Below are 9,451 nucleotides of genomic sequence, written 5' to 3' on the forward strand. Positions count from 1 at the left end.
ATCTCCCTCTTTAAAAAAAATTAAAATATAATCATGTGGGAACTGCTATTCAGGAGTAATACTTGAAACCACTTTTAAATAACTTTTAGAAAACATATAACTAATTATTCAAATAATGGCCCCAATGCATTTCTATGAAATGAAACACACATAATTAAAATCTAAAAACTACTTGCATCTGGGCATTGTTGATACAGGCATTTAATCCCAACACTTGGGAAGCAGAGAGATGTGGATTTCTGTGAATTCATGGCTAGTCTGTTCTACTGAGTGAGTTCCAGGGCAGGCTTCCAACATATACAAAAACTTTGCCTTGGGGAGAATAAAACAATCAAACAAAAATACCCCACAAACAGTCTGTACATTTACTGATCTTCTGGCCTATCACAGCACAGTTCAAATTCAATGTTCCCTATGGTGGATCAAGGTGAAACCTTGACTTACTTTGTTGATGGAATGTATCTTTGAACCATGAAAACTGTTTCCCCCTCAAGTTGGTTCTGGCCAGTATTTCTCCCAGTAACAGAAACCAAACTTGAATAAAAGAACAGATAAACATTGACACATGCAGGGACCTTTAAAAATGCCTACCTGGCACTAGAGAGAAAGGTGGGCCTGCAAAGTCCCTGGGTGTGATATACTGTCCGGAATCTCCACAGATGTTTCCAGGAGGAGGTGGAGGCAGGATTGGGCCTCTTGGATTCCCTGGAAAGGCAGGGCCTCTAGGACTTCTGACCAAAGGATCCAGTGGAGGAATCACGTCATGACCAACCGCATTGCATTCAGGAGGACTAGAGTTAGGCAAAGGTGCCTTCTGTAACAGAGTCACAATCAACAGTAAGTGAAGCTTCTTGATTCATAGCTCCTTTCCTGTGAGTGTAGGAATTATAGAAAGCCTGGGAACAGGCTGAATTTTCCTCATGTGTGTGAGAGCCACTTATTCACAGTCAGAAGTAGTTTTACTATCTCAACAGAAAGCTTTATGGATGGAACTAATCATCTACCTAGCTCCACCACAAACACAAATACAGTAAAAGCAGATCAAAACAGACACTTTTAAAAACAGATATACACCAGGATATGTTGGCACAGGCCATAAATCTCAGAATTTGTCTATTAGAGAAAGGTGGATATCTGTCAGAATGAGGGTGTCTGGTCAACAGAGTGAGTTCCAGGACTGACTCAAGATCTACTGGGATATCCTATCTCTAGGAAAAAACAACAAACAACAACAACAAAACCCCCCAAAACATAGAACTTTTATCAAACATAGATGCAAAAGGAAAATGTTTAACATGTTGGTGATTTCAAAATGATCCAAATTAATTTTATATTTGAATAATGAAATACATGTTTAGATTCAAATAAGATTCAAGGAAGAAAATCTGAAATAGTAGACAGCACATATACAAGCTTTGAAGTTCTTCTAAAACTTGCACTTCTTTAAGTAGGAGATATCAAGTTTTTTTTTCTCTTCCGTTTTTTTTTTTTGTATATTTTTAATGCCAAAGAAATGGGTGTCTTGCTTGCATGTATATCTGCATTCATTGTTAAATTTTTGATTGTGAGCCTTGCCTTTAATGGCTGAGCCATCTCTCCAGCCCTATAAACTCATTGTGAAAGAATGATTGATAGGATAGGGATTCAGATCCCTTGAATTGGAGGTAAGGATTGTCTGCCTGAAATCATGTGCTGGGATTCAAACCCAGCTCCTATGGGAGAGCAGCCAGTGCTATTAACCTGTTAGCCATTTCTCCAGCTCAGTAGTTTTTTGATTCACAATCTATGCATATTGGCTACACTGGCTTTGAATGTACCATACTCCTGCCTCATGATGTGGGAGTTGGAAAAAACTCGAATCTTGTGGTGAGGTAAGATGGAAATGCCCTGGGTTCAGTCACATTTCTCATGTTCCAAGAGATGGGTAAAGGACAGCTTAAGTTCAAAGCCCAAATACAAAACCAAAATCTTCAGCACTTGTACTGATATCCCATCACTCAGACATTACTTGATCTAAGAAATAAATCTTGACATTGAAAAAAAACCTTCTTAGCTACATAGGACTAATAAGAAAGAATGTCTCCAGCAATTTTAGGTACATTTTCCCTATTTTGGCAGCTATGCAAGATCTCAATACATTGGAGACTTACTGTAAAATAGATTTTCAATGGAGTAAATCTCAAAGACTTAACATTCCCATTATGATCCTGACCTGATATCCTACAAGATATATTTCCTGTGTTGCCAATGAAATAAATTCCCTCCAAAATTCTCATATCATTCTCCTAGAAGGTTAAGAGTAGTTGCAATGGCAAAGTACAGACACTTAGGACAACTGAGATGGTTCTAGTCTAGTACTTGAACACTTGATTTACCGTATAGGAACATGTGAAGCAAAAGAGAAAATTATGCTGTATAAACAACAAATAACTGTTATTTTCAATTGTAAAGGCTGGAAAGAAGTTGAGGAATTCAACAAATTCAGTGAGGTCCATGACTGGCACCATATCTAATGGGAACACTATCTCTAGTTAAAACAAAGAAAAAAAAAAAAAAAAAAAAGAAAAGAAAGCAGACACGTTTTAATCGAACACACACACACACACACACACACACACACACACACACAGGAAAATGATTGATATGTGGACATTTATAAAATGACAAAGTCATTTGAAAAGTAAAATACATACATATTAATATTCAAATAAGATTCCAAGAATTTATGAAATAGTGTAAAGCAAGTAAACAAGCTTGGAAGTTCATGTAAAAGTTGAACTTCTTGAATGGGAGATATCTGGTTTCTTTTTCTTGTTGGATTATTTTAGTGTTTTTTTTTTTCATTTCACAGATATGGTATATTTGCCTGTATGTATGTCTGCCTACTATAGTCATTCAGTGTTCTGTAAGGATAGAATATGCAAATCCCTTGGAGGTAAGATGGATTGTGAGCCACCACTCCAAGCTTGGAAATTAAACCTAGGTCCTGTATAAAAGGAGACATTGCATTTAACTGGAATGCCATTTCTCAAGTCTGTGTGGTTTAATGAGGCATATTCTGCATATATAGCCCACACTGGATTATATATTCCCATCCTACTGCCTCACTCTGGAAACTGCTGGGATCACATGTACCATCAAACAAAGGCTAGTGAGCTAAACAATTTCACATAAGGTTACAGACCAACAAAGAAAGTTAATGCTAAGTGCAAGTATATTTAACTCAAGCCTTGCTCTAAAATAAACAAGAAACTAGGTGTGCATCCACGGGTAGAATTCAATGTTCAGTATTTACGTTAGGATGATGTTTGTTGGCATTCTTCCCAGAATACAATGTGCAGGATAAATACATATATAATAGGTAAAATACATACATAATAGGATCCCAAAAAGATTTCAAGAAAGAAAATCTGAAAGAGGGTACTGAAAGTAAACAAGCTTGGAATTCATCTAAAAGTGTACTACTTGAAGTATTCGATATCAGGTTTATTTCTCTTCTTTGCTTATTTTAGGATATTTTTTATTTCAGAGACATGGGAATTTGCCTGCATTTATTTCAACATATTGTATCCATTCAATATTCTGGAAATATATGATAGGGCATCATATCCCATGAACAGGAATTAAGAAGGATGGTCATCAACTACACAGGAGTGGGGAGTTAAACCCATGTCCTGTAGGAGAGCCAGCCAGTGGTCTTAAAAGTGTAAGCCATTTCTCTACTCTAGGTTAATTTTTTGAGGCAAATTGTCTTAAATAACCCAGACTGGCTTGAAATTCCCCTCCTCCTGGGTCAGCCAGCAAATTGCAAGGAACGCATGGACCATCAAATTCTGGCTTGTATTCTGTAAAATTTCACAGAAAGTTACAAGCCAACAATGAAAGTGTTACAGATAATTGAAAGTATATTTAATTAATATCACGTATGAAACAACTCTAACCTTGTTCTAATAAAATAAGAAACCAGTTGTTGATCTATAGGTAGAATACAATTTCTAATACTTACCACAGGGTCATGTTTGGTGGCACTGCTACCAGATTCCAATGTGGAAGTGACTGGTGCATCTAGACCAAAAAATGAAACCAGTGAAACTCATGAATTCTTACATTATTCCCAGATCATTTCCAGATCAAAATGACAGTGACTTGTTCCACTCCCCTTGCTGGGACACAGAACAGGTCGACACGAAGCAGCCCCAGACTTAGACAAAATTCAAAATTACAGACATACTTTTGTGGTATGTGGCTGATGCATCCAAATGACACTTGGCAAACTTGAACAGTCACCTTAAATGACCAAATTCGTATACAGCATGGACTTCCCGTTTTCCAGGTGTGCCAACCTTTCCCTCAGTACATATGATATATTTCAGTTTATAGGTACCCTTATAGATAATGCAACAATTACACAATGAATATTGAAATTTCTGAATTTTATTATTTCTTAATATTAGTTACTATAATATCTATAGTAGATAAACATCATTCCCTACATTAGTGAATAGTTAGTGATAGCTGAAGACATCTTGAAGGAATCAATCGACTGTATATAAAAATATTAAATTAGATAATTAATTAAGAACAAGAACACAAATTGTTTTACTGGTAGTCTTTTACATATCCATTGATATTTGCCTGCCTAATGTCCTTGTGTGGTAAACAGGATCTATCTAAATGCCTTAAAAAGAATGATGGAAGCTATGGAAGAGTAAGTTTGTATTATGACCAGATACGGGAAACCCTTCCTCTTGCATCAAAGCCAAACTTCAACACATACATTGGATTACAAGCCAAAAATATTAGACAAAATAAAGTTCTGGAAAAATGGCTTAAGTGGTGATGGGTATAGTAAATCATTACTATGGCATCAAAACTAACCTTACACATACACACACACATTAGCTGACACACAGCATGAATAGTGTGGTCAAATGGTCAAGGGAACAGTCTACTCTTCCTTAGGACCCGTGCTTGGTTCACAGAAACTACACAGCAGCTGACAGCCATCGGTATCTGCAATTCCAGGGTCTCTGAAGGCTTCTTTGGTCTTTAACATGCCTCACACATGAATGTGATATGCAGAAAGAAGATAGAAGCATTGCCAAATTCATGGGATAACTGCCAAGGAGGGCTGCTAACAGGGCACACTACCAGCCAAAAACAGAAAAATGCCTTGCACTGAATCTCTATGAAGATGCTGAGAACAAAGCCCAAGTCCTAAGTTCTGCTAGATGAGCCAGTATTAACCAGTCACCTACTACTTCTCCAGCCACAGATTCTTCCCTCTGGAAGCACAGAGTAAAATGACGTCATTATGGAATCATGTTGATGGGACACTGGCTGGGTTTAATATCAACACTGCCAAATATGACTATCCCTCAATTACAATTTGACTAAAGCTGTAGATACCAATACGTTTGTCTATAACCATATGTTTCTACACATTCCTGGTCTAAAAACTTTGAGAGTAGTGGTGAAGATATCCCCAATAGGGACACTGAATGCATATCTACCAGGATATTATTAAACATAATAATCCAATTAAAAGATACTATCCATATTGAAATCAAAGGGAAATAACTTACTCATATGATTAGTATTCATATCACACGTACTTTTTAAAAAATAATCTGAAATTCTAATTGCATTATTCTTCCAGCTGAGCACCAGGAGCAGTACAGAAGGAACATCAGTCGCCTAAACAGCCAATTAGAAGAACTGAGTGCCATGGAAAGTGCCATGTCTACTTGTGTTTCAGGAGGTCCCTGCAAGTGCAGTTTGTAGGTTCCGGTGCTGGCTGTTGGGAAGGGCGAATGAAGACTGGAGGGGGCTCATATATACTATCATGTTGTGTAAGTGGGGCCATTGTGCTTCTTTGGGCAAGGTAAGATGGAATGCGACTCAGCACCTCCACGTTTCTAAGGATCCAATATTTAGGAGTAGGACAGTGAAGTTGAACCCATTTACGTTTCACTTATGCAACCAAAAGCTCCAGACACTATTTTTGATCTGCCCAATTCAAAAGCACAATATATAATCAAACAAATATATCTTAAGTGGGTTACGTACTTGTTCAGTACATAGCATTAATAAGTTCTAATATCACTAACACTTCCAGGGGTATTTGTACTATCTAAAGAGATATATGAGATCTCAGTGCACTGAAGTCTTACTGCAAAAGAGCTCTTCAATGGAGTAAACTTTCAGAATTCACATTCCTATCGTGACACGAACCTGACTTCCTAAACGTGAAATTCCCTGTAATGTCAGAGAAAGGACTTGCACCCTAAAAAAGGCATATCTTTCACCTAGGAGCATACAACTAGAGGCCATGGCAGAGAGGACACCTAGGAGCACTGATTGTTTCTTCTTCTTTATGTTATAGACACATGGATACATGATTCACAGGAACAAAATATTAAATGTATTTTAGATTTTAAACATGATTGGGTGGGAACAATGATATTGGAGAAAACTTTGAAGTAATTGACTCCTGAATTTTTAGCCAAAACATCGAGACATTACATGCTATATTGGCCTCGGTACATTCTCATCAATGAAGCCACAGAAATTAAATCTGAAAACAGTTTGCAGATGGACATGTGTGGCCCAGGAATTTACTCTCCACACCTGGGAATCAAATATATGTGGATATCTATGTTTTTAGAGAGGCCTGATAAATAGAAAATTCCAGGACAGTCTCACCAAGTGAGGTGTAGAGAAAAAAGAAAAACAGACAATAAAAACACCTAGGAATCAAATATATGTGGATATCTATGATGTTAGGGAGGCCTGATGAACAGAAAATTGGGGGACATGCTCACCATATAGGGTGGGGAGAAAAAAGAAAGAAAAACAGACAATAAAAACAGGCACAACTTGGAAATTTACTGTTCTTCTGGCCTGTCAGAAAACAATTTATTTTCAAAATTCCATAATGTGTATCAAGGTGAAGCCTTGACATCATAGACATTTGGACTGTAAACTGAGGGCCCTCATGACCCTTTCCTTATCCAGTTGGTTTTGGGAACTGTTTCTAACAGAATGAAGAAAATACTTTAAGTTAAGCACAGATCAACATTCAAAAATACTCAGACTTTTAAAACAAAACCTACCTGGCATTGGAGGAAACGGTGGTCCCACAAAGTCCCCTGGTGGGAAATACCATCCAGGACCTCCACAGGCATTTCCTGGAGGAGGAGGTGGTGGGATCTGGCCTCTTGGATCAACTGTAAAGGCAGGGCCCTCAGGTCCTCTAAGCTCAGAACCAAGTGGAGGAGTCAATTCATGTCCAGCTGCATCATGTGCATCATGGCCAGAGGTGGGCAAAAGTGTCTCCTGGAACAGAGTGACAATATGCTGTCAGTGAGGTAGTTTGCTTCACTATTGCTTTACTGGGAGTGTCAGGCACAGAAGAAAGCATTCCATGACATTCCAGCAAGCCATGTAACAGCCCCAGTTTGCCACATGTGTACAGGTGCCGCCTACTCGCTATCCTAACTAGGGTTACTAGTTCAGCACAAATTGTTAAACATGGCAGTGACACTCTCCCTAGCTCACCCTCAAACAAACACACAGTTCATGCTGATCTAGATAGAAAGACACTTTATGTAACAGATGTGCACCAGGAGGTAGTTAGAGACAATGGCCTTGAATACATGAACTCCCAGTCAGATATTGGTATAGTTCTGTCAGTATGTGGCCACATGGTCAATACAGTGGGATCGAAGACTGGAAGCATCTCTAATGGAAAAACCTATCTGGAATCGAAAAATAACGACGGTTTTTATCAGACACACACAAATAGGAAAACTCTTGAGTTGAGCATATTTCCACAATGAAAAAAATCAAGGCTGTGTGTTAAATGTAAAATAGATACATATTAAGATTCCAGTAAGATTTGCAGGACAGAAGTCTGAAAAAGAGCATTACAATTGAACAAATGTTGAATGTCATCTAAAAGTGTTAAAAGTTGAAGTGGGAGATATCAGTGTTTTTTTTTTAATCATTGTTTTTCTCTTGTTTTTGTTAGCATTTTTTTTTTCATTTCACAGAAAGGGCAATTTTGACTCCATGTATGTCTGCATACTATTTTCACTCACTGTTCTTGAAGGGCAGAATAGGACATCAGATCCCTTGAAATGGAGTTAAGATGGGTGGTGAGCCACCACAGAGTTTCTGGGAATCAAAACCAGGTCCTTCAAAAGAGCAGCGAATGCTTTTAATAGTGTATGCCTTTTCAGTCCTACCAGATTTTCAAGGCACATTCTGTCCATATAGCCCACGCAGGCTTTGAAAATGCCATGCTCCTGCCTGAATCTGCAAAATGCTAGGAACACGTGGGCCATCAATCCCTGGCCCGTGATCTGTATGATTTCACAGAAGGTTACAGGTCAACAATGAGTGGTGATGCTAGGTCTAAGTATACTTAATAAATATCACAACGCACAAGAGCTCAAGTCTTGTTCTAATGAAACCTAGAAACTCCTTGTGGATCCACGGGTAGATGTCAATTTCCACAACTTACCACGGGGTCGTGTTTGGTGGCACTCTTCCCGGACTCCAATGTTGAGCACACTGGCTCACCTAGAAGTTAAACCAGGAAAATTCATGAGTTCTCCCTTTATTTTCAGGAGGTTTCCCAATCCAAATACCACTGACATGTCCCATTCCCCTTGTCGGGATAGAATACAGGGCGACAGGAATACGATAGCAATGCTCATCACGGTGACAAAAGCAGCCTCAGACTTGGGAGAATTTCGATAGAACACATATGGTTTTGAAGTGTGCTGGTGACATGTACAGCTGGCTCTTAGGCAATCTTGCTTATTAGCCTTAAAGAACAACTAGAGATTCAGCATTCACATCCTGTCTGCATGGTATGCCAACCTTTCCTTCAGGACTGGACGGGCACTGTTATGGTCGAGAACCCTTACAAGTGACTCAACAAACATATAATGAAAAGTTCAATTTCTTAATATTATTTTTTGTTTATGTCCATTGCATTTATAACTACAACAGAAACACACCTTTCCTGATTCAGTGTATAATGAGTGACAGTAGCAGGCAACCTGACAGGTTAAATCTACTAAATATAAATGATGGAATAAGATAATTTATTAAGAACAAGAAAACAAATTATTTTACAGGTAGTCGTTTAAATATCCACTGGCATCGGCCGGCTTCATATCGTTGTAGGAAACAGGATGGATATAAATGGACTGTAATCTATGAGATGATACCCATGGAACTCAGGAGAGTTTGTATTATGGCCAGATAATGGAATGCATTACTATGGCATCAAAACTAACCTTACACATACACACACACATTAGCTGACACACCTATATCGTTCACAGCATGAATGGTGTGGTCAAATGGCTCCAGTGGTCAAGGGAACAGTCCACTCTTCTTTAGGACCCGTGCTTGGTTCACAGAAACTACACAGCAG

The sequence above is a fragment of the Phodopus roborovskii genome, unplaced genomic scaffold (genome assembly GCF_943737965.1).
Source record: "Phodopus roborovskii unplaced genomic scaffold, PHOROB, whole genome shotgun sequence".
Taxonomy (NCBI): Eukaryota; Metazoa; Chordata; class Mammalia; order Rodentia; family Cricetidae; genus Phodopus; species Phodopus roborovskii.